Source organism: Caretta caretta, chromosome 28 (assembly GCF_965140235.1).
Source record: "Caretta caretta isolate rCarCar2 chromosome 28, rCarCar1.hap1, whole genome shotgun sequence".
Lineage (NCBI taxonomy): Eukaryota > Metazoa > Chordata > Testudines > Cheloniidae > Caretta > Caretta caretta.
This window is the reverse complement of record NC_134233.1, coordinates 10,350,281-10,373,164: the sequence shown is the minus strand read 5'-3', so window position 1 is coordinate 10,373,164 and position 22,884 is coordinate 10,350,281.

Sequence of the window (22,884 nt, the reverse complement as noted above, 5' to 3'; positions counted from 1 at the left end):
TCTGGAAGACTCAGAATTTGAACTGCGGAGATTGGTCCCAGGCTGAGAGGGAATTCAGTCTGTGTATTAAGATCTCAACATTGCCTGGAGCAACCAGTGAGTGAGAAAAGCTGTTTGACCCAATTCTTGCTTAGTATATTCAAATTAGAGTTTAGACTGGGAGTCTGTTTTCATTTGTTATGTAAACACTTTTGACCTCTGTGACCAATACTTATACTAAGTTAAAAACTAACTTTCTGGAGTTAATAAAGTTATTTTACTATTTTATACTTACTCCTGAGTTTGTCCAAAGTGCTTGGGAAAGTTGCTCACATGACAAAGGCTGGTGCATGTCCCCTTTATTTTTGATGAAGTGGCGAACTAATTAATGAGCTTACACTTTTCAAGAGAAGGCCGTGAGCCGTGTAAGATGGTACATTTCTGAGGTGCAAGGCTGAGAGCTGGGGAGATATGCTGGTGTCTCTGTATAATTGAGGAGTGGTTTATAGAGCATTCATGCAACTGAGTTGGGTGCTTTGCTGCATGTTGTTGGCCAAATGATCATAGAATCCTAGGATATCGGGGTTGGAAGGGACCTCAGGAGGTATCTAGTCCAACCCCCTGCCCAGAGGAGGACCAATCCCCAACTAAATCATCCCAGCCAGGGCTTTGTCAAGCCTGATCTTAAAAACTTCTAAGGAAGCAGATTCCACCACCTCCCAAGGTAACCCATTCCAGTATTTCACCACCCTCCTAGTGAAAAAGTTTTTCCTAATATCCAACCTAAATCTCCCCCACTGCAACTTGACCATTACTCCTTGTCCTGTCATCTGCTGTCACTGAGAATAGTCTAGATCCGTCCTCTTTGGATCCACCTTCATTTAGTTCAAAGCAGCTATGACATCCCCCCTCATTCTTCTCTTCTGTAGAGTAAACAATCCCAGTTCCTCTGGCCAGGAGGGATTTAAAGGTGGTTAGCCTTCCCTTTCTATTTATGACTCTATCCTACCGCAGGAAGTCATCCTAAGTTACGCTGCTCCCGCTGCGTGAATAACAGAGCTGGATTTGACGTCGCTTCGGTCGACTTACTGCTCTGTCTACACTGGGCTGGGTCGATGGGAGACGCTCTTCGGTCAATTTACCTTTTTCCTGCCGTTCCTGGCGCAGTCCCAATGGCGACTGGAGAGCGCTCTGCTGTCAATTTAGTGGGTTTTCACTCAACCCCCATGACATCAACCCCCAGTGGATCCACCGCAGCAAACAGAGCCTCCCAACCATGGATGTGTGTTTTAGTAGAGATCAAAGCGAATGTTAAATGTTCAAATGTATTGGGTGTTTAAACCTCCTGAAAACTCGTGGAATGTTGTTTGCACTGTTTTCACGTCTCTGTGTCCTGTTACGCTGTGATAGCAAAGAGTTGCCTTGTGTAGACCCCTGTCACTAAATAACCCCTCAAAGGAGAATGAAGGTGTGTGGGATGCAAGTGAAGAAAAGGTTCATTTCCAAAGAAGGGGTGGTAAGAAGCAGGATTCCTGGGCGGGGGGCAGGAGGGTGTGGTTTGCACTGTTGTTGCCCAGGGTGGGAATGGGGAAGTGGGCTCTGGCTTAAAGCGGTGTCAGGCTTCGGGGGGCTGGGTTCAGAGCTGGAGGTTCGGGTTGGGGTGAGGGTTGGGCTACAGTTTTGGTTCAGGGGTTTCGAGTTGGGGGGCAGGTTATGGGGTCAGGGTTCCAGTTGGGTTCCGGGTAGGGGGTGGGGTTTAGATTTTGGGGGGAGGGTTTGGCCAGCAGCAGCATAGAAGTGCGGGTGGCAATGGGGTGCAGCCAATAGTGATCAGTCGGGGGTCTTTTAGGTCGTTTCAGTGTCAGTAGCACCCTGGGGTGGGGGTAGGGTCATGTTTACGACAGGGGGCTAAAGTGTTGGGGAAGGGGGTGGCAAGTTGACCCATCCCACTTCGCACTTCCCACACGGACACGCACAATACGTCGAAGGCGTGGACGCACACACGTCACACACACACGATGACACAAAACGGCACACAACAAGACAAACAAAAATACACACGATGCAAACACACACACAACACGACACAGAAAGCATCACACACAAAACATCACACACACGACCCACAACATGTCACACACACACACTCAACACAACACGACCCACAACATGTCACACTCAACACAACACGACCCACAACACGTCACACTCACACACTCACACACTCAACACGACCCATAACACATCTCACACTCAACATGACCCACAACACATCTCACAACACGTCTCACACACACTCAAAGACACACAGCATGTTGCACATACGTCGCATACACACAACTTCGCACACACAGTTTGTCGCATGTCGCACATATCACGTCACGCACTTGTCTGACTATGCACATGCACATGCACAACACGTCGCACGCACACACACGACATGTCACAGACACGACGCACACAACATGACACGTGACACAAAATGGCACACGACACAAAATGGCACACGACATTGAGACACACATATGACACTGACACGTTGCACGTGGAACACACAGCATGTTGCACGTCACACTTTACATGTCACATGCACAACACATCACACACAGCCTGTTGCACGTTGTAGACAGCACGTCACATGTTGCACACACAACACAGTGCGCATCGCAGGCACGTTGCGCGTTGCACGTATACAGCATGTCACGGCTACATTGCACGTCGCACGCGCACATGCACAACATGACACACAACCTGTCAAACACACAAAAATCACAGCAACACGGACACACAACACATCACACACTCAACAAAACACTCAAGAAAACACACAACCACGTCTCACACACACACGACACCACATGACAAAGAACGTCTCACACACACAATCACGTCTCTCACACACGCCGACACACACTTACGCACACACGCACAGCACACGGCGGCTCTCACACACAGCACTGACACACACGACGTCTCACACACCCACGGCACGACATACGACACGTCACACGACACACAAGACGGCAGAGGACACGACACCGAAATCCCACCCCGGAGACGACCCCCCGCGGGGGCGAGAGCGGAGCGGGGACGGTCGGGGGAACTCGGTCTCTGGGCGGCGCGTGGGGCCGGTGTGGGCGGGAGGGAAGAGGGCGGCAGGGCCGAGGGCGAGATTCCCAGCCCCCGGCGAGCGCTGGGGAGCGAGGGCTCCGGCTCGGCTCTCGCAGCGGCTCTGGCGAGGAATGGTGCCGGAGCTCTCGCCGGAGGGGAACGCGGCAGGAGGGGCCTGAGCCGCTTGGGCCTCTTTCCAAGGAGGCGGAACCAGGCCTCCGCTCTCTGCCCGCTGCAGACCCGGCTGCCAGGTCGGCGCTTCCAGTTCCTCGTCCGCACTCGCCGTCTTCTCGTGTGTTCGCCAACTCGCTCTCTCCTCTGCTCTCCTGGTGCCGTCTCCCTTTGTAGGACCCGGGTAGGTGTGCATTCCCACAGGTGAGGTCTCGGGAGCCATGGAGAAGTCGGAGCGGAGGAAAATCATGCAGGGCAGTAGAAAGGCTGCTGAAAGTACCTGAAGAGACAAAGGGAATGAGAAGGGGGAAGTCCAGACTAAGACAGGAGTCTAGTCTGTAAAGAGAAACAATGGGAAGTCTAAGCTACAGAAACTCTTCAAGTTGCCAAAAGACATTTAGGATGGGAAATGACTTAATCATAGAATCATAGAATCATAGAATATAAGGGTTGGAAGGGACCCCAGAAGGTCATCTAGTCCAACCCCCTGCTCAAAGCAGGACCAATTCCCAGTTAAATCATCCCAGCCAGGGCTTTGTCAAGCCTGACCTTAAAAACCTCTAAGGAAGGAGATTCTACCACCTCCCTAGGTAACGCATTCCAGTGTTTCACCACCCTCATAGTGAAAAAGTTTTTCCTAATATCCAATCTAAACCTCCCCCACTGTAACTTGAGACCATTACTCCTCGTTCTGTCATCTGATACCATTGAGAACAGTCTAGAGCCATCCTCTTTGGAACCCCCTTTCAGGTAGTTGAAAACAGCTATCAAATCCCCCCTCATTCTTCTCTTCTGCAGGCTAAACAATCCCAGCTCCCTCAGCCTCTCCTCATAACTCATATGTTCCAGACCCCTAATCATTTTTGTTGCCCTTCGCTGGACTCTCTCCAATTTATCCACATCCTTCTTGAAGTGTGGGGCCCAAAACTGGACACAGTACTCCAGATGAGGCCTCACCAATGTCGAATAGAGGGGAACGATCACGTCCCTCGATCTGCTCGCTATGCCCCTACTTATACATCCCAAAATGCCATTGGACTTCTTGGCAACAAGGGCACACTGCTGACTCATATCCAGCTTCTCGTCCACTGTCACCCCTAGGTCCTTTTCCGCAGAACTGCTGCCTAGCCATTCGGTCCCTAGTCTGTAGCTGTGCATTGGGTTCTTCCGTCCTAAGTGCAGGACCCTGCACTTATCCTTATTGAACCTCATCAGATTTCTTTTGGCCCAATCCTCCAATTTGTCTAGGTCCCTCTGTATCCTATCCCTCCCCTCCAGCGTATCTACCACTCCTCCCAGTTTAGTATCATCCGCAAATTTGCTGAGAGTGCAATCCACACCATCCTCCAGATCATTTATGAAGATATTGAACAAAAACCGGCCCCAGGACCGACCCTTGGGGCACACCACTTGATACCGGCTGCCAACTAGACATGGAGCCATTGATCACTACCCGTTGAGCCCGACAATCTAGCCAGCTTTCTACCCACCTTGTAGTGCATTCATCCAGCCCATACTTCCTTAACTTGCTGACAAGAATACTGTGGGAGACCGTGTCAAAAGCTTTGCTAAAGTCAAGAAACAATACATCCACTGCTTTCCCTTCATCCACAGAACCAGTAATCTCATCATAGAAGGCGATTAGATTAGTCAGGCATGACCTTCCCTTGGTGAATCCATGCTGGCTGTTCCTGATCACTTTCCTCTCATGCAAGTGCTTCAGGATTGATTCTTTGAGGACCTGCTCCATGATTTTTCCAGGGACTGAAGTGAGGCTCACTGGCCTGTAGTTCCCAGGATCCTCCTTCTTCCCTTTTTTAAAGATTGGCACTACATTAGCCTTTTTCCAGTCATCCGGGACTTCCCCGGTTTGCCACGAGTTTTCAAAGATAATGGCCAATGGCTCTGCAATCACAGCCGCCAGTTCCTTCAGCACTCTCGGATGCAACTCGTCCGGCCCCATGGACTTGTGCACGTCCAGCTTTTCTAAAAAGTCCCTAACCACCTCTATCTCCACAGAGGGCTGGCCATCTCTTCCCCATTTTGTGATGCCCAGCGTAGCAGTCTGGGAGCTGACCTTGTTAGTGAAAACAGAGGCAAAAAAAGCATTGAGTACATTAGCTTTTTCCACATCCTCTGTCACTAGTTTGCCTCCCTCATTCAGTAAGGGGCCCACACATTCCTTGGCTTTCTTCTTGTTGCCAACATACCTGAAGAAACCCTTCTTGTTACTCTTGACATCTCTGGCTAGCTGCAGCTCCAGGTGCGATTTGGCCCTCCTGATAACATTCCTACATGCCCGAGCAATATTTTTATACTCTTCCCTGGTCATATGTCCAACCTTCCACTTCTTGTAAGCTTCTTTTTTATGTTTAAGATCCGCTAAGATTTCACCATTAAGCCAAGCTGGTCGCCTGCCATATTTACTATTCTTTCGACTCATCGGGATGGTTTGTCCCTGTAACCTCAACAGGGATTCCTTGAAATACAGCCAGCTCTCCTGGACTCCTTTCCCCTTCAAGTTAGTCCCCCAGGGGATCCTGGCCATCCGTTCCCTGAGGGAGTCGAAGTCTGCTTTCCTGAAGTCCAGGGTCCGTATCGTGCTGCTTACTTTTCTTCCCTGTGTCAGGATCCTGAACTCAACCAACTCATGGTCACTGCCCCCCAGATTCCCATCCACTTTTGCTTCCCCCACTAATTCTACCCGGTTTGTGAGCAGCAGGTCAAGAAAAGCGCCCCCCCTAGTTGGCTCCTCGAGCACTTGCGCCAGGAAATTGTCCCCTATGCTTTCCAAAAACTTCCTGGATTGTCTATGCACCGCTGTATTGCTCTCCCAGCAGATATCAGGAAAATTAAAGTCACCCATGAGAATCAGGGCATGCGATCCAGTAGCTTCCGTGAGCTGCCGGAAGAAAGCCTCATCTACCTCATCCCCCTGGTCCGGTGGTCTATAGCAGACTCCCACCACTACATCACTCTTGTTGCACACACTTCTAAACTTAATCCAGAGACACTCAGGTTTTTCTGCAGTTTCGTACCGGAGCTCTGAGCAGTCATACTGCTCCCTTACATACAGTGCTACTCCCCCACCTTTTCTGCCCTGCCTGTCCTTCCTGAACAGTTTATAACCATCCATGACAGTACTCCAGTCATGTGAGTTATCCCACCAAGTCTCTGTTATTCCAATCACGTCATAGTTCCTTGACATCACCAGGACCTCCAGTTCTCCCTGCTTGTTTCCAAGGCTTTGTGCATTTGTATATAAGCACTTGAGATAACCTGTTGATCGCCCCTCATTCACAGTATGAGGCAGGAGCCCTCCCCTCACAGACATTCCTGCCTGTGCTTCCTCCCAGTATCCCGCTTTCCCACTTACCTCAGGGCTTTGGTCTCCTTCCCCCGGTGAACCTAGTTTAAAGCCCTCCTCACTAGGTTAGCCAGCCTGCTCGCGAAGATGCTCTTCCCTCTCTTCGTTAAGTGGAGCCCGTCTCTGCCTAGCACTCCTTCTTGGAACACCATCCCATGGTCGAAGAATCCAAAGCCTTCTCTCCGACACCACCTACGTAGCCATTCGTTGACTTCCACAATTCGACGCTCCCTACCTAGGCCTTTTCCTTCCACGGGGAGGATGGACGAGAACACCACTTGCGCCTCCAACTCCTTTATCCTTCTTCCTAGAGCCACATAGTCCGCAGTGATCCGCTCAAGGTCATTCTTGGCAGTATCATTGGTGCCCACGTGGAGAAGCAGGAAGGGGTAGCGATCCGAGGGCTTGATGAGTCTTGGCAGTCTCTCCGTCACATCGCGAATCTTAGCCCCCGGCAAGCAGCAGACTTCTCGGTTTTCCCGGTCAGGGCGGCAGATAGATGACTCAGTCCCCCGGAGGAGCGAGTCCCCGACCACCACCACCCGCCTTCTCCTCTTGGGAGTGGTGGTCGTGGAACTCCCAACCTCAGGACAGCGCATCTCATGCCTTCCAACCAGCGGAGTCTCCTTCTGCTTTCTCGCCCCAGACATATCATCTGGTCCGCTCTCCGCAACGATACCTGTGGAGAGAACATGAAAGCGGTTAGTTACCTGTGTCTGTGTTACTGGAACCCGGACATTCCGCTTACCTCTTCTGGAGGTCACATGTTGCCAAGCTTCTTCACTGGCCTCTTGGCTCCTCTGTGCAACCTGCTCTGTATCTGTAGAGCTTTGTGCCCCTAGAAGCCTATCCTGAGTTTTGTCCAGAAAATCCTCAGTTTCCCGTATGCAACGCAGGGTCGTTATCTGTTGCTCCAGACCTTCAATCTTCTCTTGCAATATGGAGACCAGCTTGCACTTTGTACAGACAAAGTCGCTTCTGTCCTGTGGAAGAAAGACAAACATGGCACACCCAGTGCAGGTCACAACAGCTGAACCCCCCCCTTCCATATCACCTTCCTACTATGAGCTTCCTCAGAGCAGTTTGCAAGACGTATGCCTCACTGGGCTCACTCCAGGCGAACTCCCAGGCAAACTCCTGCTGTGAGCTGCTCTGCTGTCCCCGCTGCTCAGCTGGTTCTCCCCCGCTCAGCTGGTTCGCGAAGCTCTGGCTATTTTTAAACAGCCAGGCTTCCCTGTCGCAAACAAACAGACACCCTACTGCCCGCCCCCTTGACTTCTTGAATCCAGTCTCTTTAAGATCTTAGGCTTAGTATGTGTGTGTATTTGTATTTGCTTAGTAATCTGCCTTCTTCTGTTTGCTATCCCTTATAATCACTGAAAATCTACCTTTTCTAGTGAAACTATTTTTTCTTTATTATTATTATTATTAAACTCAGTTTGTGCAACGGGTGCTCCGTGAGGAAATGATTTGTGTGTTACTCCAAGGGGCCGCCCGGTGTCACTCTTGCTCCATGAGGGAAATGAGCATGACCTGAATTGGCCACCCAGTGTCACTGTTGGGCCAGGAGGGAAATGATTTGAGCACTACCTGAATTGGCCACGCAGTGTCACCATTGCTCCGTGAGGAAATGCTTTCTGCATGACTCCAAGTGGCCACCCGGTCTCACTGTTGGGCCAGGAGGGAAATGATTTGTGCATTACACTGACTGGCCACCCGGTGTCACTGTTGCTCCGTTAAGGAAATTATTTGTGCACTACCGTGAGTGGCCAGCGAGTGTCACTGTTGCTCCATGAGGGAAATGCTTTGTGCAATACCTGGATTAGCCACCCGGTGTCACTGTTGCTCTGTGAGGGAAATGGTTTGTGCATTATCTGGATTGGCCACCTGGTGTCACTCTTTCTCCATGAGGGAAATGGTTTGTGCATGACCTGAATTGGCCACATACATCACTGTTGCTCCGGGGAGGGTGGGGGGGGATTGTTTGTGTGTTACTCCTGAGTGGCCACGTTGTGTCACTCTTCCTCCATGAGGGGAATGCTTTGTGCATTACCCTGTGTGGACACCCAAGACAACATACACATCACACACAAAACATCACACACACAAAACACGACACCGACACACACAGAGAGAACACGTCACACATACAGAAACACGTCTCTCACACACACACAACACAGGACACCGACACACAAACAACATGACACACAAATAAAATGACACACAAAACAGCACACAACACGACACACAAAAATCACACACAATACACGACACCGACACATACACACACACACACGAGACGCACAAAACGGCAGACAACGTGACACAGAAATCACACACGACACCGACACCCACACACAATACGACACACAACCCCTCACATGACACACAAAACGGCACACGTGACACACACACACAACACGATGCACAAAACATCGCACACAAAATATCACTCACACACACAACACGACACACACACAGACAACAAGACACACGACACACAACACGAGACACAAATATCTCACACAACACATGACACCGACACACACAACATGCACACAAAACGGCACACAACACAGCACACACCGTCACATGCACACAACACGGCACACACCGTCACATGCACACAACACGGCATACAACATGGCACACACACACTCAACATGGACCACAACACGCACACATAAACACGTCACACACACACAAAACAACACACAAGTCACACACACAACACGTCACACGACACATGCAACACGACACGCACAACACGTCTTCAGCCTCCTTCAGCCTTCAGCCTCCTCTGCCCCTCCCTGCGCTTCCCACAGCCAGTCCGCCCAGGCGGGGTCCTGGGGAAGCCAGAGGGTCCTGCCCCCCAACTCCGCAGTCAGACGGGACTCTCAGCCAGCCAGGAAAACAGAGGTTTATTAGACGACAGGGACATGGTCTAACACAGAGCCTGTAGGTGCAGAGAACCGGACCCCTCAGCCGGGTCCATTTTGGGGGGCAGTGAGCCAGACAACCCCGTCTGCCCTTCACTCCATGTCTCCAGCCAGCCCCCAACTGAAACTCCCCCCAGCCCCTCCTCCTCTGGGCTTTGTCCCTGTCCCCGGCCAGGAGGGCACCCGATTCCTTTGTTCTCCAACCCTTTAGCTCTCACCTTGCAGGGGGGAAGGGCCCAGGGCATCAGGTGCCAGGAAAGAGGGTGTCGGCCCTTCTCTGTGTCCAGACCCCTGCACACACCTGCCCTCCAGAGCTCTGCAATGATCATACACCCTTACCCCACCCCCTAGATCCTTAAGAACTGCATAAGGGAAACTGAGGCACCCCCACACAATTCAGAGGAAACATGAAGTCCCGCTTCATGACAGATGACTCCAGGAGGTGAGTTGCTTGCTATCCTACCATGTTTTTCTCTGTCTCTCCTCTAGTATGTTGGCCATCACACACACTCTGTCTCTGTCTCTGTCTCCTCTCCTCTCCTGTCCTGGTGCCAACGATGACCAGGCCCCGGGTGCCTGGGCCCCATTTCCCCCCTGTGCTCCATCTCTTCCTGTATCTGCCTCGCCCCTTCTCCCAGCCCACACTGCCCACCGCTGCCTGGATGATTTCCCCCTCTCCTCCACTGCACCCCCCTCTGTGGGGTCCCTGCCACTCACCGTCTGCCTCCTCTCCTCCACCCCCTCCCCCGCTTCCCCACGGGTCACTCTGGGGGCCGGTTTTCTTCACCATCTTTGTGCGTGATCTGGAGGATGGGATGGATTGCACCCTCAGCAAGTTCGCAGATGACACTAAGCTGGGCGGAGAGGGAGATACGCTGGAGGGTCGGGATAGGGTTCAGAGTGACCCAGACCAATTAGAGGATTGGGCCAAAAGAAATCTGATGAGGTTCAGCAAGGACAAGTGCTGAGCCCTGCACTTAGGAGAGAAGAATCCCATGCACTGCCCCAAGTATGCCATGTCCCCGCCCCGAACCGACCCTCCCGGAGCATCCTCAATTCCATGAAACAGCTGTTCTGTGGTGGGCAGGAAGTGCTGGGAAGGAGAGTGGGGAGTTGCTCAGTGGGGGTGTGTCTCTCTGGGTGGGGTCTGTGTGTGTTTATGCACAAGCTGATTGTGATGTCACGGATGCCGACAGTAAAGAGTGTTTGGCGTCAGCATTCTTGCCCTGCCGTCAGTCTGCCAACTGGCTTGGTTGACAACGGCTGGTGACCCAAGGAGCTGCTGAGAGACGTGGACCATCTCTCTGTCAACAACTTCTTGAATCAGCTATTTCCACAGGTGTTTGAGGAACAAAAGGATGAGTTTTTACAGAAGGTAATTCCCAGATTCTTTCCCTGCTCATTAGATCGCACATGACAGGTCGGCGCCTCCTTCTCCTCGGGACGGGTGGGGGCGGGTGTGGCAACAGGCAGGTCTCAGCGTTCCCTTTTGATTTGAAAGTGGCCATCTCTCAGGTCTCCTCCTGCTTCAGCCGGTCAGGTTCTTTGGAGGCAGATTTAGATGATTTTATCTTTCAGCAGACTAGTCGGGGGCAATTTCCAGGGATAGAACCAAAAGGGAAGATAACAAAACCAAAAAAGATAATAAAAACCAACAACCTTCAGTCTGACCCTGGGCAATTCGCTTCAGGGCTCTGGGCCCAACTTCCATCCTCTGTAAACAAAATGTTAAGAATGTTTCTTTCTGCTGCAGGGACGAAGAAGGAGCCGTCTGACAGGAAGGGGAAGTGGGAAAAAGGAAGCCCAGAAGAGCAGGAAGAAGAGCGCACTCCCAGCCCCTCATTAACAAGCAGCTCCCATATGACGATGGTAATGATGCTGGTTGGCCGTGCTCATGGAAAGCATCCCTTGCTGTGTGTAGGAATATCTCCCAGGGGCTGAAAAGAAACACTCGTCAAGGGTGATCAACTCCAGCCAGCCTTTATCTGGGTCGCTTGAACGAGGCCCGCTTTGACAAAGGGGTTTAGGCACCTAAAGAAGTCCAGAGGTGCTTTGTGGGACTGGCAGAAGTGCCTGACTCAGGTGCCCGATTCTGATGCACTTTCCATGGCACACAGGCACGGCTGAAAACCAGACCAGGCCCATCCCTGCCCTGGTCGGGGGAACCCACATATGTCCTGGCTGTGGGGTTCTGGCCCATCTCGTGGAACCAGGACCACTTGGAGACACAGAGAAAAGGAGTCTGCTCGAGAGCCTTAGCTAACAGCCTCTTGGCTTTTCGCTCCTGTGGTCGAGGCTCCTGCACTAAGCTCCAGAGGTCCCAGGTTCCCTCTCGCCTGCCAACATCTGGGCTCTGTCCGAGTTACAAAAGCCTCTAGACACCTTTGTAACTCTTCCTCTTCGGGACAGAGCACCCTGCAGCGCATACAAAAGGCTGCAATTCTGGGAGCTTCTGACCCGCCGGGGGTCTGGAGTATGGAGGCGAGTGTGCCACTCCGCCGTGCTCTACTGCATCCTAGGATATCAGGGTTGGAAGGGACCTCAAGAGGTCATCCAGTCCACCCCCTTGCTCAAAGCAGGACCAAACCCCAATTTTTACCCGAGATCTCGAAATGGTCCCCTCAAGGATTGAACTCACAACCCTGGGTTTAGTGAATGCTCAAACCACTGAGCTACCCCTCAGCTGTTGGCAACCAGGACAGACAGTGCTAATCCAGCGCCATGAAGGCCAGCTGCAATAATCCCCAGGGGTTGCCCTGAGACACCAGGGCAAAGGCCTCCAGCACCCCAAGCCCTGGGTTTAGGTGATCCTGGAACCAGGCCCCCAGGAGTAACATTGTGCCCAGTGAGTTCTCACCCCCAGGGCTCTGGCCCCAGAGGCCCACGCTTTGGGCTTCTCCTCAGCCAGGCAAACTTGCTTCTTAAGTCTCAGTTACTTTCTGTCCTGACGGCGATTCCTGCCTGTTTTCTGGCAGCCCCACAAGCTGTGAGGTGGGGAAGGAAGAGGGCGTTTCCGTTTGAGCCCTATTCTCAGTCCCTTCCTCGCAGACACTGTGGGCTGTCAGAATTGCTGAGCCAATCTCCTCAGGCGCTCGGGGTGGGATGGGACATGGGGCAGATTCTCCAGTGACCCCTCGGCGACACTCAAGGAGCAACTCAAATGGGCTTTGCAGGACATTGAGGCTTTCTCAGCAAAAGCGGGGTTTCCTGCAAGGAGGGGCTAGCGAGGGAGGAAATGGGGTGGCCCTTGGGGCCCCAGCACTGCCCGAGAGGCTCCCGTCTCTTCTCAGGAGAGGGGGCCAGAGAGGGGACAAAGGCTGAGGAAACCTTAGCACCTGGGCAGGCTTTTGAAGAAAAGGGCTCAGCCGGAGTCTCCACGCTCCCTCGGCACTGCCAGCCTCCCCCGGGGACAGACTGTTCCAGGGCAGCTGCCCGAGGGAAATACTCAATCCCAACAGGCTTTGTCCCTGTTCTTTGCAGACCCCCAGGGAGCACCCTTCCTCAGCCCCGCTCCATGCCCTGCTGATGGCAGCCGTGAAGGGTCTGACAACACCCACCCTGCAGAGATTTAGAGCCGCAGAGGAAGAGCTGAGGGCCATCGTAGCTCTCCACGGAGACAAGATGGAGAGAGTAAGAGACGCCCGCAATGGGGCAGGGGGAAGCTGCGCAGAGAGGGGGATGGGAGAAGTTCCTCTCCTCGGAAACCATTCCTGGGACACTGGCATGGGATTGGAAGATTGGCTCAGCCTGTTGCCATTCATCGCTTGGCCACGGGGATAGGTGACATTCAAGCCCTTCTCCAAAGACCGCCTGCACGTGGCGCGGAAGTGCAGACTTATTCCCTTCCTGGGCTTTGGCTTTCCTGAAACTCTGAGACTAATCAATGAACAGAATCCTCAGCCTGAACTTCCTCCCCAACCTGCCTGTTCCTAGGGTTTCCTGCAGGTCATCCCTGTCTCTGCCCGAGTTCCTTCTTTCCAACAGCTCCCAGCGGGAAGTTAACAAATGGCCCCTCAATCAGCAGATTGATTTGTGCAGGGCTCTAACTCCTGCTAGCAGAACAGGTCAACAGAATCCAGCCCCCCGCCTTGGAGCTCCTGCTCCTTGTTCGAGAGGGGAAAGAGCAATGAGCAATTCCTCACGGAAGAGTCCTAGGAGGTGGCTTGTCCCTTTAGGGTCTGTCTCCCTGTGTTGCAAACTCTGCAGCAGGAGCCTGAAAGCCTGGCTCTATGGACTTGGGCTCCCAGGGCTGGCACTGAGGGGCCACAACAGCAATGCAGACTCTTCTGGGCTGGGGCTGGAACTTGATCTCTGAAGCCTGGGGAGGACGGTGGCTTCAGAGCCTGGGCTCCAGCCCAAGTCATCTTGTCTGCACTGCTCTTCTAAGTGCCAGAGCATGAACCCGAGGTTAGAGACTGGGGACTTAGGAGACTGGGGCCGGGAGCTGGCTAGCCCCACCCAACTAGCCCTGCCTCCTGTCTCTGCCATGGGCTCTGGGATACATCGGTAGAACCAGCTGGGTCTGGAGCAATGCTTCTCAACCTGTGGCCCGGTCAGCACAGAGCTGCGCCCCTTTGGGACATCCTCAGGGACAAACAGGTCGGATTGGATGTGCCCCACAATGGAACCTAGGTTGAGAACCACTCTTCTGGAGGAACGGATTGTGCAAGAAAGAGCTAAAAGGAAGTTGCAGAGATGAAGGAAAGGCTCCTGGAGGGAAGCCCTTGAGAAGCGGGACTGAGAGCCGTTTTCTACGGCAGGGAAGGCCCTGGGACATCAGGGGAGTTAGGACTGTGCCCACTCTAAGGTTTTGTGCGTGTTTGTGAGCTTGAAGGTGCTAACCCAGACCTCAGGAAGACTGGGGTTCCTGGACTTGTCAAAGCCTCTTAGGGAGCAGCCAAGATGGGCAACCGAGGTCAGAGGAGGCTTTCAGGGCTGCCAGGAGGGCTTCCCTGGGAGGAGGCCACTCATTGATAAATCCATCCCTCAACTTTCTGGCATTCTTCCAGGTTGGAGACATCGTGGGAGGGATCTTAATCTGGCTCGACAACAGCTGTGATCCCAGAGCCAGAAGAGCAGTGCTCAGGGCCATGGCCTTGCTGGCTCGCTCCCACCCCCAGGACGTGGTTCTAACCTGTGTGGCTCACACGCTCTCATCGCACAGGTAGGGAGCTGCTTTGTTATCTCCTCAGTCCAGTAGTTCTCCTCCTGCTCCTACTGACAGGCCACAGGCCGGGAGGGGTCCGTGGGGCTCACACAGTTGGAGGGAGTTTCCTGCTGTGCAGAGAGCTGTCCATGCTTCCTAAGAGGAGATGGCCAGGCCCAGCCACTAAGGAGCCAACCCCTCCTCCTACACTCCCCGGGGATGGAGACATGCCACTTTTCTGGAGAATTCCAGCATTCTCCTGATTTCTATGGGTCACCCCACTTCCTCTCAGATCCAGTACAGGGCCAATCAATGATTTGGGGGCTCACTCAACATCCCTGGCTCATGAGGTCTGGCTGCTTCTTACTGCAGGAGAGAAGGCAGAGACGGAAAAGGGACATGAGGCCCATCTGTCTATCCCCTGGAGACCAGTGCAGGATTCTTACCTGTCCTAAGACCCCCCAGTTATTCCATGGCTGAGGAATTGGTAACAAAATGCACTCATCCTTATGGAACGGTGGGGCAGAGGTCAATCTCTTAAAACAGACATTTCCAGCCCTTTTTGATGCAAAAGAAAATAAAATAAAATCAACAAAAAAATCATCCCCACATGACCAGAGCCTAAATGCAGTGCAGCGAGCAGACAGCTAGCATTAATAGCTCTGAGAGGGGGGAGTGCCTCTTTCCACCTCAATAGATTGTTAACTTTCAGTCCTGCTGGTTATTGCTGATCACTTGGAAGGGTCAGCCAGCTGAGGGGTTTGTAACACAACTCCCATGTGTTCCTCGGGGCCATGAAACCCAAGTGAACCCTAGCCAGAGGTCAAAAGTCCAGCTTTCCTTGGCATCTTCTGCAATGCAGTTCTGCACTGACCTGAGTGAAATTTGTGTCACACTGCAGAGCAAATTGAAGAGCGGCAGGAAAGAAATGGAACTTCTTACCCAATTCAGTTATCAGAGGAATACAGTGTTGGTTTTCAGATTTGAGTGTTTGATTTGTAAACCTTTCTGAATTTCAGAATCAGGTCTGAATTTCTTGGAACAGCCACAGTGCTTTCCAGGGGCTGTGCTCAGAAGTTACAGAAACTCGGCAGCATTGGCACAGAAGTTCAGTCAAGCTTCCGGAAGACCTTGCTTCCAGGCCATTTGCTCTTGAGTTGTCCAACCTAGTTCTCAATGTCCTAGGGCTTGACCACCACGTCCGACCTTCCTCACCAAACTTGGACGTCAAATGACTGGAAGTCTTTTGGATCCATCTGCAGTCTTCCTCTGCAGATGCCTGCGGGGACCAGCAGGACTTAGATCCGCAAGAATGGAGGAGGGGGATTTCAGTCCTACTTTCCTTCCATCTCTGTCACATTGGGCTTTACAATCTCCTCTTCCAAGCTCTTGAATCTTCTCAGATCAGGGCATGTGCTGACTCACTCTCTGACCCTGTCCACCACACTGCAGTAGAATTGAGCTGCTAAGAGACACTTGGCCAAACGCTGGGTCTCCGTTATAGCCCCAAACAGCCAGAGGAACTCCAATGATGTCAGGCAAGTTTCTCGGGACTGACCCAAGTGTAACAGAGCAGAATTTTGCACAGTCTGCGGGTCACAGTTTGGTGGTCATTCTGTGGTCAGTACATGGTCACTGTCTTGGAAAGAGTGGGTTAGCTTTAGAAACAAGAATCCATTAGGGGAAAGGAATAAATACAACTTTCTCTGAAGGGACTTGCCCTGCCTTAGCCTCCCTGCACCAGTGGCTGTCTCCTCTGGTATTCCAAGCCTCTCCCTGGGGAGGGCAAGAGATGGCCAAGCAGGAAAGCTCTGACGTGTGTTTCTGAATTTGCAGATGTGCCATTGAGTTGTGGAAGGCCTTGGGTGAATCATAGAATCATAGAATCATAGAATATCAGGGTTGGAAGGGACCCCAGAAGGTCATCTAGTCGAACCCCCTGCTCAAAGCAGGACCAATTCCCAGTTAAATCATCCCAGCCAGGGCTTTGTCAAGCCTGACCTTAAAAACCTCTAAGGAAGGAGATTCTACCACCTCCCTAGGTAACGCATTCCAGTGTTTCACCACCCTCTTAGTGAAAAAGTTTTTCCTAATATCCAATCTAAACCTCCCCCACTGCAACTTGAGACCATTACTCCTCGTTCTGTCATCTGCTACCATTGAGAACAGTCTAGAGCCATCCTCTTTGGAACCCCCTTTCAGGTAGTTGAAAGCAGCTATCAAATCCCCCCTCATTCTTCTCTTCTGCAGGCTAAACAATCCCAGCTCCCTCAGCCTCTCCTCATAACTCATGTGTTCCAGTCCCCTAATCATTTTTGTTGCCCTTCGCTGGACTCTCTCCAATTTATCCACATCCTTCTTGAAGTGTGGGGCCCAAAACTGGACACAGTACTCCAGATGAGGCCTCACCAATGTCGAATAGAGGGGAACGATCACGTCCCTCGATCTGCTCGCTATGCCCCTACTTATACATCCCAAAATGCCATTGGCCTTCTTGGCAACAAGGGCACACTGCTGACTCATATCCAGCTTCTCGTCCACTGTCACCCCTAGGTCCTTTTCCGCAGAACTGCTGCCTAGTCATTCGGTCCCTAGTCTGTAGCTGTGCATTGGGTTCTTCCGTCCTAAGTGCAGGACCCTGCAGTTATCCTTATTGAACCTCATCAGATTTCTTTTGGCCCAATCCTCCAATTTGTCTAGGTCTTTCTGTATCCTATCCCTCCCCTCCAGCATATCTACCACTCCTCCCAGTTTAGTATCATCCGCAAATTTGCTGAGAGTGCAATCCACACCATCCTCCAGATCATTTATGAAGATATTGAACAAAACCGGCCCCAGGACCGACCCTTGGGGTACTCCACTTGATACCGGCTGCCAACTAGATATGGAGCCATTGATCACTACCCGTTGAGCCCGACAATCTAGCCAGCTTTCTACCCACCTTGTAGTGCATTCATCCAGCCCATACTTCCTTAACTTGCTGACAAGAATACTGTGGGAGACCGTGTCAAAAGCTTTGCTAAAGTCAAGAAACAATACATCCACTGCTTTCCCTTCATCCACAGAACCAGTAATCTCATCATAAAAGGCGATTAGATTAGTCAGGCATGACCTTCCCTTGGTGAATCCATGCTGGCTGTTCCTGATCACTTTCCTCTCATGCAAGTGCTTCAGGATTGATTCTTTGAGGACCTGATGGATGGGACAAGGCTGTAGTGTGCACCGTGAGGTAATTAGGACAACCTAAAATGCTGTTGGCAGGCCTAACTGTGTAGTGTAGCCCAGGTTTTAATCTCCTGCTGATGGGATATATGCTGGGTGCCTTGTTTCCTTTCCTTAGGAGTGCTTGTTCTCACACCTATCTCCTTGCTTTCCATTCCAGTTCAGGGAAGGAGAGAATAACCAAGTCTTCAGGTATGAAAAGGCAAAACATTTCTACATGACCCTTCGCAGTCAGTGAAACCTGTGGTGGGAAACGTGCCCTTGATTTTACTGCATTTTTGGTTTCTTGTCTTGTTGGTTGCTCCCGAGGAGCTGGCAGGGAAATGTCCATGGAGAAGTGGAGTGGATGTGAGGTTTCTTGCTTATGAGATTTACCTGCGTTTTGGCCTCATTGGGAGAAGGGCAAATTGGATGAGACATTGCAGCTTTTCTGATGCCTGTCTGAGTTTGGAAAGTAAGTTCTTTGTTGTCCTGTTCTTCAAAGGAAACTGAGGGAGTGGATATACACTGGCAGCTGAGAAAGCCTTAGAAGGGGAAATCCAAATCTGGGCACAATTGGTTTCTGTCGTAGATTGTAGTGTAGTGTAGTGGTTATCATGTTTGCTTGACACGCAAAATATCCCTGGTTTAAAACTAGGCAGAAACAGTGCCTTTTCCCCCGACTGATCACTTTTGGTCTTCCTCCATTCCAAGCGCTTTGCTGAAATACACCCGTATTTCCCACACTTTTTGTTCCTTATTCTGTCCTTTTACGGTATTTTAGGGTTGTAATTTAATTGCCACACAATTTTGCTCACGAATTAAAGTTTAACACAACATTTGACAGCCTTTTCCCATGCCCTCCTTTCTGTCACTTACAGGAGTTTACTTATGGGAATATTCACTGATTTACTGCACCGAGCATTTCAAAGGAAAGGTCAGAATCATCTACCTTGGATTCACTTTCCTTACTTCTTTCTAATTCTTTCTCTCACATAGATGGGGAAATCTGTGTTGGAGCAATTTAGCTTACCACTCTCTCTTTCTAGACGGAAGCTGACACAATTTAAAACTTCCCAATTTGCAAATATCTATGTGAAAATATTTCTTAAACCAATGCAGAGATCCTGGGCAGGGCTAGGGGTAAGGCAGATTAATAAGTGGCTGTTCTTTATTTTGGTGCTTGCTAATTGGCCATTTGGAATTTTAATACATGATGGCATTACAGCCAAAAGATAATCTCAAAATGTGGAGAAAAAACGGTTATACGGGCTAATAAAGGTTTCTTGATGTCACACCAAAAGTGATGCATTCGAGTATGAAAGAAGAACTAATTAATATCTTATGAGCATTTGTTATTAGTTGTAGCCATGCAGGTCCCAGAAAAGCTTGTCTTTGTCCACAACAGAAGCTGGCCCAGTCAAAGATATTATCTCACCCACCTGTGCGTTTGCTCGCCACACTACCTGAGACAAGCAGAAAGAGACTCAAAGCAGAGAAAAGGGAACAAAGAAGTTGAATTCCTAGCTGAAAAATGGACCTCTTTGTCAGCTAGAGCCAATTTCAGATGATTCTGGGACCTCTTGTGGCTATTGCTGGTTTTGAAAAAAGCCAGGTATTATTTAGACAATATTGCTTCTAGTATATCCACTGAAGCAGATTTATGCTTCACGATTGCTGTGTATCCAAAGAGATTCATTCAATTCAGCACACAAGTGAATAGAGATAGGCAGCTGGAGTCAGCCAGTTCGCCCCCATCTCAAAGTCTTTGGTTTTTAAAAATGCCCCTTTTTGTGTTTATAAGGGACAGGGCACAAAATGGCCAGATAATAAGCTATTGGGGTGAAAGTTCTGAGGTTTTTTTAATTTGCAGTGAAGACTGAATGGAGAATTGTGTCGAGAAGTTTCTTTCCCTGACTGAGGGTGAAACCAAGGCAGCATCAACGAGACTCCTAACCAGTAGACCAAGGGTACTCAAGAGGTGTACCACGGGCCAACTCTAGACAGCCAGAAATTTTTAATGGACCCTGAAATCTTTTTATTTACTTATTATTATGATTTTTTTAAACTTATTTTCTCTGGAGTCTGGACCTTGATTATATCTCGACCAAGGAATTTGGACCTTGACAAAAAATAGTTGACTACCCCTGCAGTAGACCATAATGGGGGGTAATGTAGGGTTTTTTGGTTCAGCTTCTCTATGCTTTCTAAGGCTACTTTCTCTCCAATTTAGGAAATGGTCCATTCCCCATTTCAGAGGGGACAAGAACAGAGAGTGAAGGAACCCCTGTGCTCATAACCTGAGCTCAAGCAAAAGCATTGAAACAAGCTCAAATTATGATTTAGGTTCCTCCATCAGACTCCCAAGAGCAACACAAAAGAGGAACAATCCTCCTCTGCTTTCATTTACCCCACCGCATCCCTCTCTGCTTCTTCTTCTGCCTACCTAGTGGCTTGTCCAGGGAAACCACACCGCTGATTATAATTTTGGCATAGAAAGCCAGGGAGGGGATTTGCTTCCACTTGACATGAGCAGATAGCATTCTGACTCAGTGTCTAGAATCAGGTTTCTCAGTTTCGGCTGCCTCCAGTTTGTTACCTCTGTGCAGGCAGGAAGCAGCCAAAGTGCTGACCCTCGCGTCACATTGGGTCTGGCTGGGATCATGATGTTTTGCAGAGCATCGGAAAGTCCATGTTTTATCTCTTTGTCCTTCTCGGTAAGCCGGACCCTTCCCCACAAATGGTTTCGTCTGACGCTGGAGGGATCGAAGTACCTGCAGCTTTCCTTCACTCATCTTTATTTTCCTGCATTTCTTGTGTCTTGTATTTCTGTGCCAGGGAGCTGGCAGGGAAATGCCCATGGGAAAGTGAAGTGAAAGTGAGCTTTCTTGGTTTGGAGCTTTCCTGTTGTCATAAATATAAAGGGAAGGGTAAACCTCTTTAAAATCCCTCCTGGCCAGAGGAAAAATCCTCTCACCTGGAAAGGGGTAAGAAGCTAAAGGTAACCTCGTTGCCACCTGACCAAAATGACCAATGAGGAGACAAGATACTTTCAAAAGCTGAGAGGAGGGAGAAAAACAAAGGGTCTGTGTCTCTCTGTGTGATGCTTTTGCCTGGGACAGAACAGGAATGGAGTCTTAGAACTTAGTAAGTAATCTAGCTAGGTAGGCGTTAGATTATGATTCCTCTAAATGGCTGACAAAATAGCTGTGCTGAATAGAATGAATATTCCTGTCTGTGTGTCTTTTTTGTAACTTAAGGTTTTGCTTAGAGGGATTCTCTATGTTTTGAATCTAATTACCCTGTAAGGTATCTACCATCCTGATTTTACAGAGGTGATTCCTTTACTTCTATTAAAAGTCTTCTTGTAAGAAAACTGAATGCTTTTTCATTGTTCTAAGATCCAAGGGTTTGGGTCTGTGGCCAGGAAGTGGGGTGCAAGGGTTGGGAGGATTTGGGGGGGAAAGACATGTCCAAACTACGTTTCCCAGTAAACCCAGATAAAGTTTGGTGGCGGTTGTGGAAAATCAAGGGTAAAATAATTTTGTACCTTGGGGAAGTTTTAACCTAAGTTGGTAAAAGTAAGCTTAGGAGGTTTTCATGCAGGTCCCCACATCTGTACCCTAGAGCTCAGAGTGGGGAAGGAACTTGACATGGTGGCAGAGTGGTGGGATTATCCTGAAATCCTTTTGAGATCAATTTGAGATTTTTTGAACCAGAAAAACAGATTTTAAAACGGAAATATTTTTTTTTCCTTTGGGGCTGCTGGAAAGGAAGTCCAACTGAAAGCAGCTAATATTTTCTCTGTTTTGGGGCCAGAGCAGAGACAAAAGGGAATTACCTTTGTGAATTGCAGGTTTTCTTTGCCTGGAGAAAGTAAACATGTGTCAAGCAAACATGATAACCACTACACTACAATCTATGACAGAAACCAATTGTGCCCAGATTTGGATTTCCCCTTCTAAGGCTTTCTCAGCTGCCAGTGTATGTCCACTCCCTCAGTTTCCTTTGAAGAACAGGACAACAAAGAACTTACTTTCCAAACTCAGACAGGCATCAGAAAAGCTGCAATGTCTCATCCAATTTGCCCTTCTCACAATGAGGCCAAAATGCAGGCAAATCTCGTAAGCAAGAAACCTCACATCCACTCCACTTCTCCATGGACATTTCCCTGCCAGCTCCTCGGGAGCAACCAACAAGACAAGAAACCAAAAATGCAGTAAAATCAAGGGCACGTTTCCCACCACAGGTTTCACTGACTGTGAAGGGTCATGTAGAAATGTTTTGCCTTTTCATACCTGAAGACTTGGTTATTCTCTCCTTCCCTGAACTGGAATGGAAAGCAAGGAGATAGGTGTGAGAACAAGCACTCCTAAGCAAAGGAAATAAGGCACCCAGCATATATCCCATCAGCAGGAGATTAAAACCTGGGCTACACTACACAGTTAGGCCCGCCGACAGCATTTTAGGTTGTCCTAATTACCTCACGGTGCACACTACAGCCTTGTCCCATCCATGTAAGTACCCTGCTACACCCACACAGTAACTCCAGCTCCTCAAGAGGCACGGGGATTGCGTTGGGGTCGTTAGGACAACACAGTGTCTGTGTAGACACTGCCTTACTCACAGGGGCTGCTGGCTGTCTTGCCAATGTCATGGCTTCCGGCTGGCTCCCTTCATGGCTGCCCTCCGCTCCCTGATCCCAGCGGGGCTGCACCTGCCTGGCTCCTCGCGGGGCTGCTGCACGAAAGCTCCTGGCTCCCAGCGCAGGGAGCCGAGAAGCCTGAGCACTTGGCCCCCGCCCCCACTCCTGGCTGGGAGCAGGCAGGCAAGAAGCCCAGGTGGCCGGCTCCCACTCCAGGGAGGAGGTGGGGAGTCAAGAGCCCAGGGGGCAGCTGGGCTCCCAGTGGGCAGCTGCGCGGAGTGAAGAGCCCCGTTTCTCAGCCCCCCCAACACTGCCCCTCTTC